This window comes from Clarias gariepinus, chromosome 2, assembly GCF_024256425.1.
Source record: "Clarias gariepinus isolate MV-2021 ecotype Netherlands chromosome 2, CGAR_prim_01v2, whole genome shotgun sequence".
Lineage (NCBI taxonomy): Eukaryota > Metazoa > Chordata > Actinopteri > Siluriformes > Clariidae > Clarias > Clarias gariepinus.
The window spans coordinates 35,096,347-35,108,104 of NC_071101.1; the positions used below are offsets into that span (position 1 = coordinate 35,096,347).

Below are 11,758 nucleotides of genomic sequence, written 5' to 3' on the forward strand. Positions count from 1 at the left end.
CTCTTTGAGCTCTTTAAGCAAGTTTCTTGCTCTAAAATTGAGCAAAGAACCTGCTTTAAATATTTGGGGGTTTTTATAAAAAAAAAATCTATAAAATACTTTTTTATTTATTCTATAGAACATTTTGAACAGGGTTTACATGATAGTATTTCTGTATTACAAAAAATGCTGAGAATTAAAACAATCCCAAGTACATGAGCATGAACATAGCTCACTGGTTTGGCTACTTACTTTTTACACACGTACACATGTTCTCACACACACACACACACACACACATATACAGGCATGCATGTACTCATGCACGCACACACAAACACACACAAAGCAGTAAGAATCTATTGCCTCATGTGGAGTTTCACCTTTAATGACCTTTACTTAAGCCTTATCAGACCAATCAGCTAGGACTCCGGCAGAGATCTGAGAGCATTAAACATAACTCCACTTACACTCTAGCGTTCATATTCACACACACACACAAGCATAAACAAATCAGACAAAGGGAATAATGGACAGACTGTGTGGTGCATTATAAATGATTAAATCATGCTGATTAAAGCTCTGAGAACCAAACATCTGCTTCAGACACCATAATGAAACACCAGCATGCATCCACAGGCATTGTGCTGTGTCCTGAGTAAACATTTTTAATTCTTGTCCATCGTTCTTTTCTTGATTCTTTATAAGTCTTAGTCCCCTAAACCTTTTCTCATCTTCTCTCTGATACGATCCTCATACTGTATGTGGTATGAGTTAACGCTAATATTATGGATCATGAATAAAGTACTCGAGTGATAAAGTGAGCCTCCGGATACAGTACATATTCCATACTATGATCAAGACCTGGTAAGTGTGCTTGTAAGGTGTTACACCTGTGCTACACGTATATGTATATGTATTCTACGGGATCTGGTATGCTTGCATAAAATATGCCATTCAGTTGACAGTGATAATGACAGCTGCTACAGCATCACAAAAAGGCTAGAATAACAACAGCAGTGTATACCACTCACTTTTATTCACCCGCAGTACATTAGTTAGCCTGGACAAGCAGGCTGTTGAGTAACCATGGCAATAAGTACCATGATCCACCACATGCAAGCGTGTTCTATTCAAAAATAGACCTGATGAAAATAGCATTATCAGAACAAGACAATCAGACCCTCTCCTAGCAGATAAAAATATGCAGTCTCAGTGGTCAGATAACTTAGGAATCAAATTGCACAAATCAAACTTGTATTCTCTTTAACCCTACATATGCAAAATCATAAGGTTTATTATATTAAGTCATTATATAACACAATATGCTAATAACATGGCTAATAAGATATTGGGCTGAAAATGAGTAGAAGTAGGTAGAAATTCACAGAGTGAGTGGACAGTAGTTTATTTGTATAGCACTTTTACCAATTAACAATTTCACAAAGCAGCTTCACAGAAATTTTATATTTAGATCAAAATTAAAATTTACAAAATGTAAAACTTTGTAGCTTTTTCTTTTCATACAATGCGTAGAGGAACATACAGTGAGTGGACAGTGAGTTGACATTGATACAGTGAGTGAACATACATATAGCACAGTAAGTGGGCATTCATACAATGAGTTGAAAAACATACAATAATTAGACAATGTGTAAACATTCATGCAGTAAATGGACATACATACAGTGAGTGGAAATGCATACTGTATATATGTAAATAAACAGTCAGTGGACAATGAGCTGACAGTAAGTGGACATTTATGAACAGTTAGTAGACATGCTAAAGTGACTCAACTGTAAAATGACAATAAGCGAACATTTGTATAGGAAGTGGACAGTAAGTAGACATACAGTGAATGGACACACACAGTGAGCGGAAACAATAAGTGGATAGTCAGTGGACATACTGTATAGTACACAGAGATTTGTAAAGTTTTTATTTGGACAGAAGGAGGACTGATTTGGTTCAGAGTTGGAAAGGCAGGAAACAAAAGCCTCGGTGTTGCTGAACAGCGACTCGGCTCTTTACAAAAATCCGTTAGCACTGAGGATAAAGAAGCTTCATCCATCTTTCTTTATTAACCCACATGTTTAACAGGCTGCATATAGATGCAGAGAGAAAGAGAGAGAGAGAGAGAGAGAGAGACGCTACTCAGGTGCAGCGGAGACTAGCAAACACTGCGGCAAAGCAGCAGCACAAGACCCAACACATTTAAAAGTATTTCTGAGGGATTTGATCTTTTAGATATTTACACTAAATTACACCCAATAAGATGCAGAGACAGAGAGAGAGAGAGAGAGAGAGAGAGAAAGTGTCTTTTCTAAGCTTCTTTTCTGATACGCCATTCATCTGGAGTTAGCGGATAGTATAGTCTTACATAATAATGAGCTCCTGGCAAGGCAGTGTTTGTGTTAGTGCGTGTGTGTGAGTGTGTGTGTATGTGGGTGTATTCATGTAGGACTCTCAATTACTCCAAGCGTTGATTATTGTTCAGAATTAACAATCATAATGAAGTGGACAGATGGACTCAAGTCCAGGTTTACAGTTTTAATACAAACATAAAATAAAATAAAAGCGATTAGTGGCACATAAAAACAAACCTATGATCAGAAGTTATTTTGTGGCAAAAATTAAGATTTAATTGCAAACTTAACTGATTTCCATACCACACTTAACATGAAAAATTTTGGCAAAAGGAAACATTAAATTTTATTACACTAATTAAATATTTCATGTAAGTGAGAGCAGTGACAAATTATTAAAAATAACATTAAATCATCATTTGTCATCTCAATTTGTTTATCTAATCTGTAGTTCATGGATATTATTTATATTGAAATTTTACCAGGAAAACTTTTCACTCCTGATGAACTGCAAATTGAGTGCCAAAATTAAAAAGCATCATCCCTTCAGATAAATAAATCTCTCACAGCTTTCAAGAAGCTATCCTTGATATACTTCCTCTGTTAATATTCTGTATCATCCTCAGCATTATTTAGCAGTTTGACAGTTAAATGGCCTCCACTTTGTGCTTTTCACTCTGGGAGTGTATTGTATTATAGTTCAATATTGTACTGAACTGAATCTATGAAATATAAAACATTTTGGAAATAAAGCCACCCACAAGAAAACGAAATATCAAAAACAAATTGTCTGAATTACAGTATGTTTGGAAAGTGTTTTATTTTATTGTATTTAATGAACAATTCACCCAGTATAAAGTAATGCAACATATAAATGTAAATAATGCATATATTTATCAATTTTACATATCATTTCATATTTTAATAAAAAACCCATTCGCTTTATTAATTCCCTATAGCCATCTCCTGCATGCTACTGTAAGCTACACCTCTTCCCTCTGTATTGTTTACATTTATTTAGCTTAGCATTCATAGTAGAATTATGATGAGTCATGGGCTTGTCTTAGCCTCGCCCTTATACAGTATATTTAACATATTGGGTGTCCTTGAAAATGTAAGGATAAAATCGAAAATGAAATGTTCCATTGTTGCCAAGAGTGATCATTTGAGTTTCCTTTTCATTTTGGCTTTAACGTCGTGTCCATGCTGAACCCTGAAACCACACATCGAGAATTGTTTATTCTTGTGTATCTATTTTGTATTTTTGTTTCGTCACGTATTTTGCCTAAAGTTATGCAAAAGATATGAGAAGCGTAGTTTGCCTTCTACTATTCTTGTCGAGTTTCAGTTTTCATTATTTTGTTGTAAGTTTCAGTTTCGTTACAGTTATCAGCTATTTAATCTCTGACTTGTCACTGACACGAGTGCTCAAGTAAGTTTGCAGTGCGTTTTATTTCAATTAACCTCAAGACCCCACATCATATATTTTCTCTCTACTACATTGTGTGTATCTCCTTGTAAAGTCCAGATCAGCGCCACTAGATGTTACTCTATGCCAGTAGTTACCAGATCTTAATAAACAGATAGAAAGAGACATTACAAGAAATTACAAGGCACCTAACAGAGTTTTGTTTCTACAGTGCAGAAATTATCAGATGATTGTAAATACACATGAACTGCAAACATACATTCAACAAATGCTGTATTGTGGATAAGATAATAAGAAACAAGGGCCTTAGTAGTTAAACTATAAAAGAACTGTACATTTAAGTTAAGCCTTTATTTGTCACATATACATTACAGCACAGTAAAATTCCTTCTTCGCATATCCCAGCGTAACCGGGGTCAGAGCAAAGGGTCAGCCATGATACAGCGCCCCTGGAGCAGATAGGTTTAAGGGCCTTGCTCCAGGGCCCAAGTGTGGCAACCTGGTGGACCTGGAGATCGAACCGCCGATCTTCCAATCAGTTACTCAGTGCCTTAGCCCTTTGAGCCACCACTGCCCCCAAGTAAAGCGACTGGTGCATAACAAGAACGTTAAAGATGTTTTAAATAAATTCAACATAAAATCTGCTAAAAGGAGATGAACAAACACTGTACTGTTGATCAGTGTGGAACCATTCCCACTTACACAAGACTTGCACAAGAAAAATATATAATCAACTCAGGGAAAGAAAGTCACTTTACTTTCATAATAATGTTGCCAGCTGTATAATTAACCTCCTTGCTCAACATCAGTTTCTGGCCTCACTAATGCTTTTGAATATGAACAAACATAAATCCCAACACTGTTCCAAATCTAATGGAAAGACTTTTCAGAAGAGTGGAGCTTATTATAAAGCTAAATTTGGAATGGGAGGCTCAACAAACATATATGGGTGTGAGGTTAGGGGTGCACATACTGTTGGCCATACTGTTGGCCATAGCGACAGCAAAATGCGATAAATCCATTCTGGCAGTCTTAGCGTGCAAACAAGGTGCAAACGAGAATATTCTGTGCATGTTTACTTTGAGTAACAGGAGTGTTAAAAAGTGCAGATTTTCAAAATCTTGTCTAGATTGTTATGATTGGGTCACTGTGATTTTTGTACAATTTTGCAAAAAGTTATAACTCCTCTTTCCACAGATGTTTCACAATGGACAAATCAGCCTGTGATTGTGGTCATGCAAATATGAAACTCATACTTTGATTATGTCTTTGTAGTACGAAAAATTGGAACAATTGAATAGTGTTGAGTTTTTGTTATGCACAAAACCACTAAAAGCTGAATTTGCTTTTGTAACTATTTATCTATTGATAACATCATAGAAGTTCATGAGTGCTGAAGTAACTGCAATGGCTGTAACAGACTGTAAACCTCCTTTATCTTGGCTTCAAATTTTCCAAAATTCCATCAAACACATTTACTTTACATTTAGTTTCCATATTATGAAATGTACAGTAGATGTAAATGGTTTAATCTATGTGTACTAAAATGAAGTTTGGTGTTTCACAGGGTTTGGTTTTAGGCCCACTGCTATTTCCTCTCTACATGATTCCTCTGGGCAACCTAATTTGTAAGTATGGTTTTTATTTCCAAGCTCATGCTGATGACACAGTCTATGTCTCAGCAAAGCCAGATGTGAAAGACACTGGATGCTAATTAACTTCATTCTGCTCAATTCTGACAAGACAGAAGCACTGGTACTAGGACCACATGCAGTTACACAACACAGGCACACAGTAACTCTGGATGGGCTTTCTGTTTCATCATGTGCAGCAGTAAAAGACCTTTGTGTTCTCCAGTCTTTCATTTGAAGCTCATGAAGAGAATATTGCTAAGAAAACCTTCTTTCATTTCAGAAATATTGAATGGAATATGATGTCACTCTACATGATGTAGAAAAAACTAGTGGCATTTGTCCTCTCTGCCTGGGGTTCAGCTAGTTGCATAAACAAGCTCCAGTTAGTCCAGAATGCACCTGCCAGAGTCCTTACTAGAGCCATAATATTTGAGCACATCACCCCTATCTTATCCACACTGCATTAGTTCTCAGAGAAGTTTCACATTCATTTTAAAATAATACTCTTGACCTATAAAGCACTGCCACTCCTACTATGATCAAAGGGTGCAGGGTCCTGGATGTCAGTACCTTGTATAATGATAACTACAGTAGAGGCATTTTTTTCTTAAAAAGCCCCAGAAATATGGAATAACCTTCCAGTTAATGTTCTGGACTCAGACACAGTCTTAGTATCCGAGTCCAAGCTGGAGAGTTTTTTATTTAGCCATGCGTTTTGTATTGGGTAAAAGTGCAGATCTGGGGAACCCATCCACACAGAGTATTGTGGTGAATTGGTATGTTTGGATGCTGTCTGCCCCACTCTCACTAATCACTCAGCTTTGTTGACAGTGGAGTGATTGGTTGCTTACTTCCTCGGGAGCCCTCATGTCTACAGTGTGTTTCCTCTCTCTTTCTTTCTCTGTTGAGCTACACATGGAACTCATGGGTTGCCAAACCCCTCATCCCTCCAGACCTGTCTGACACATTCTGGTGCCCCACTTGGAGGCCTCTGGCCCTTTGCTGGGGTCAGCTCTGTATGGTCTGCTTGAAATGCATGTGGTAACTGGGGCTGGTTCCACTTGACCATAAAGATGGTCTTGGACTAGGCTCATGCAGGTAGTTGTTCTCTGATACCTTGTGACTGCAGTCCCTCAATAGTTCAGAACTAAATTTCCCACACACAAACATTTCTCCTGTTATACTGGAACACGTACAGACTCTCAACACACAGTATGATCATACATCAATCCCTGCTATCTGACATCACCCAAATGAAAATGGGTTCACTGTTGTGTCTGGCTCCTCTCAAGATTTCTTCTTATTGTCACCACTGGAAGTTTTTCCTTGTCACTGTTGCCCTCGGTTTGCTTATCAGGGCCAAACTGCTAATTATAATTTATACCTAATTCCTCACATTTCCATTTTTTTTTTTTTTTTGTAATAATGACTGTTGTTAAGAGTGGTATACAGTGTTGACAAATACTGTAGACATTTCAAAAATCAGTTTTCCACATTTTTCATATACAGTAGGTTTCATACAAAATGTATTGAACTCTTTTCCGCCTCATCATTCTACACACAATACTCCACAATGACAAAGGGAAAAAAAACAATTGATATAGTTATTTGTTATTGGATTGAAAAAAGACTGAAATATCCCATTTACATGTATTCAGTCCCATCACTTAGCACTTGGTGAAAGCAGCTTTGGCAGCTTGTAAATGATGCTACAAACTTGGTACACCTTTCTTTTGGAAGTTTCTTCAGGTGTAGGCCTTTCCTGATTATGTCCAATAAGGTAAATTAGGCAGAGGTGGACTTCAGTCAAGTTGTAGAAGCTCAAGGACCATTGATAGGATACATCAAAGCTTATTTGCAGGTGTCATAACAAAGGGTCTAAATAATTATGCAAATGGGACATTTCAGTCTTTATTTTTAAATTGAAATAAATTAACAAAAAAATACAAACACCTGTTTTTACTTTCTGGAGTACATGGTCTAATCTACCTTGTGGAGTATTGTATGTAAAATGATGATGGCAAATATTTAAAGATGATTGTGAAACTCTGACGTATGGAAAACATATCTGGTCTGGAAAATATCTGTTGATACTGTAAAAAATAAAATTGAAATAAATTTAACTGAATTTTTGTTGCATTACTTGGCTATTGACTCTGTATCGACCCTGCCTTTGATGGTCTGAAGTGCATTAGGAAGGCAAAAAATGTCACAAATTAACCGTTGACAAGAAACACCTGTGAATTAAAAAGGTGACTACCTCATGAATCTGATGAGAGAATGCTCTGAGTGTGCCAAATTATAATCAAAGCTGAATGTAGCTACTTTGGGAAATCTAAAGCATATAACATTTTATAATAAAAGGAAAAAAGAAAAACCACTGAAGGAGAAGTTGAGTTTATATTTACTGTAATTTGTGTGTGTGTGTGAAACTTTAAAACAATTTAAATTTGTAGTGTTATAGATGTTTTTTCTTCAATGTTTTACAATAGATTTCTGAAGGATTTAGGACTAAGTTTCACAGTTTGAATAGAGTTTCCTTAATCCACTCTTTGTGCTTCCCAAGCAAAAATATTAAATGCGTGTTTGATTTATGTGATATTAATTTATTTAAATGAAGAATACATGACATTTTGCTTTAAATGTTTTAATTTCTTTAAAAAAAAACATTATTTGGCTTATATTATGATTTTTTACCTTTGAAGATTTGTTTTGCATGCATGAAATACTGTAAGACATATAAATATGCTTTTTTGGGATTGTTTTTAAATCTAAACATATACAGATAAAAGTTATTTTTTGTTTAGAAATGTGCTATTTGAATATAAGCGAAAGTATTACTGAGGATAAATGTATGCAAATTCAAGTGTACAAAAACGTTATTGTTCAAACTGCTGTCCTGTGTGAATTTCACTTTGCTTAAAAAATGTCTGGTGCCACTTTACCCATTATTTTAGGGGAGTTGTTATGTCAAATAAATTTTCGTAACTTAAGTAATATTTTAATTATTGTTTTAGAATTATAAGCCAACATTCTGACTGTTGCCATAAAAGTATTTATTTTACAGTGTACCTTTTTTATGATGTATAAGAGAGAAACTGAGAAGCTGAGAGAGAGAGAGAGAAAGAGAGAGAAAGAGCAATGCAGGACTGGTATTCAACGCACATATATAACACTATATGTGCTTTAAAAAGCAAATGAGTATCACCCATACACACACAAACATTAATATGCGTGCATATTAATATAGAAAAAAACAGTTGCACAGTTGCACGCTCAAAGGCTAGAAGCTGAACTAAGCAAATTGAAGCTGATTTCTCCTGTGTGGCTCTCACTGCATGATCGTCTCAAACACACAGCAGTTGCCTAGGCAACCAAAGGAATAAATGCAGGTCTGGGAAAGGGTGATTGAAATATGTCACCAAACACCATCAAAATTATTCATCATCATGGAGAAAAACAAACACACACACACATACAACACCATGCACACACACACACACACACACACACACACACACACACACACACACACACACACACTGTTTATCTCAGTATTCCATTAACACAATTATTAAATAATGTTCTGCATACAATTAAATCTAATCTAACCACCACTTTTGATAGCCAAAAATACATTCCTTCTTAACAAAAATTAAACAAAACAAAAACACAGCTGGTTTGTGCATCCTGTAAATACTAACACATATCAGAGTTTTAAGAGTCCTCAAATCCAATGAAACACCTCATTGCACTATATAATGTATATAGGTTTGTGTAACCTGTGACTTAACTCTAAAAACTTCTACATTAGTCACTATAGCAAACACACGCTGGTTTTTACAACATGTTAAGCGATATGAACAAAGTTTACATACAGTCCAAGTATATTTTAATTCATCATAGATCCTCCATGCCACGTTTCATGCCAGATGGTTTCTGTTTAGATATTATGCACAGAAATCTGCTGAAGTAAACAGTGCCCTTGTCCTCACTTTTCTGCGAGTTAGAATATGTAGAAGGGAAAACCATCTGACAATGCACAGTTGTCCCTAACTGCTCTGTACTAAATAATTTTACATTATTATAAGGCTTATGAAACTTATCAATTAGGCTTGAAAATCACATGGTTAGGCGGTATGGTAATGCAGATATTTTTTTCAGTATGTTATGAAAAGCATGAAATAAATCTATATGCTCAATACATTAAAAATATACCGAATAGCCATAACATTCAAATCACATGCCTATTATTATGTAGGTCCCCTTGTGCCACCAGAACAGCTGTGACCTGTCCAAGCATGGATTCTAACAGACCTCTGGATTTATTCTGAAGACCTTAGAGGTAGATCCTTTAAGTGGTGCTGTGAGATAGGGCCTCAATGGATCAGACTTGTTTTTCCAGCAAATCCCACAGATGCTAAATCAGATTTGTGGATTTTGGTGGCCAAGTCAACATCTTGAACTCTTAAAGTCATTTTTCTCCAATAATTTCTAATCATAATTTGCAGGGTGTCAGCGTAGTGTCAGCGTACCACTATCCTGCTGGAAGAGGCCACTGACATTAATCAATATTGTTTCCATAAAAAGGTGTACTTTTTCATTAACAATGTTTTGGTATGTAGTATGTGGCAAAGTAACATCAATATGTACGCTGCCATACATATTGACATTACTTTGCCACATACTACATACCAAAAGGTGTGATCCAAGGTGTCCCAGCTGAATACTGCCCAAAGCATTGCACTGCCTCTGCCAGCTTGCTTTCTTTCTATCCTGGTGCCATCTCTTCCCCTGGTAAACAACACACATGCACCATCCAGATAACGTAAAAGAAAATCTAATTTTTCAGACAGGCCACATTTTTCCTTTGCTCTATCATCCAGTTTTGATGCTTTTGGTGGGGGACACAGGCCATCACTCTGACACCTTTCTATCAGTGACGTTAGAGGTAGATCCTTTGTGACAGTATTAACATCTGTTAATCTGATCAAAAACTCCTAGCATTAAGTAGCTAGCATCTAGATGTTAGTACCTTTTTTTGGTAGGCACTAACCACTGGTATAATGTTATATCTGATTGGTGTATATAATACATACTATAATAATATAAAAAAAACAAGTGGTAGAAATGCTCATGAATAAATTACAGTAGTGTAGAAGGTAACATAAAAAGTGAAAGTTTATATCATACAGAACTATGCAACATATATGTACAGAATGTCCTAACCATGTTAATACTTTTTTTTCTGTAACACTCACGTTGTGCTATCAGGTGATGTAGGTTTTTCCTTTCATGGAAATGACTTATGACTCTCCACCTTGCTTGTGCTCCTCCAGCTCCAGTGGTCCATAAGACCACGACAACTGATTTAGATTAAGTAACCCAACACCGAAAAAAAATTCCGTTCACATCAGAGTGCCCTTCTACAGCTTGCACCAACCTGTCAAACCCCTCTCTGTACTACGCAGTCTCCATGCTACAAACAAATCTCAACTAGACCTTTAGTCCCTCAGGATGCAGCCAATTGCACTGGTACATCTTCTTTTGGCTGGCTGAAAAGTTAAATGAATTATGGTCCTTGGAAAAGCTAATGCCGCTATGGGTGTAACTGGCCATGTACTATTATAACCTTTATGATTACCCCAGGACTGGTAAATACTTAATTCTCATTGGTCAGAAGGTGGTAACTTGTCTTGTGGTAAACCAAAATAACACTTTTAAATAGTGTAGCCATAGAACTTTCTCACAGCTTGGCGACCTGTCAATGGCTGCATGATGATAAGTCTAGCCTGCAGTCACCAGACAAAATGTATCAGTCAAAAGTTTGTACACAAGATTGGATATATTTTCTACATTGTAGAACAATACTTGAGACATGTTGCTCTAAAATAGTTCTTGCAAGAATAGTATTGTCAAATGCATTTGCAAAATCCAACAATCACCATGATGGAACTGGCTCTTAAGAAGACCAAGGAAGGCAGGACCAAAACATTCCTTCGCTGCAGAGGAGAAGTTCATTTAGAGTTAGCAGCCTCAAAAGGCCCCAATTAACAGCACCTTAGATTAGAGCTGTTATGAAGGCTTTAAAGAGCATATTAAGACACATCTTAATATCAAAGGAGATTACTGCATATTTTGAATTCCTTTAGCATTGTTAGAAAGAAAAAAAAATTAGGAAAGACCATGGAATTAGAAGTTGTGTCCAAACTTTTGACTGGTACAGTAGTGTATATACATATTTACACTCACAGAAACTCTGAGCTTTTATACAAAAGGAGGAACTAAAGATAATATCCGTTATACACAATATTAGTTTATAACCACTTTGCTGTTTGTAGGAATGTTAA

The 11,758-nt window shown here is 36.2% G+C and overlaps 1 protein-coding gene across 7 annotated transcripts in view; it reads right to left on the reverse strand.

The window, feature by feature from the left end:
• Positions 1-11,758, reverse strand: part of anks1b (ankyrin repeat and sterile alpha motif domain containing 1B) — a 155,665-nt gene that overhangs the window by 34,297 nt on the left and 109,610 nt on the right. The gene's annotated exons all lie outside the window — the stretch shown is intronic.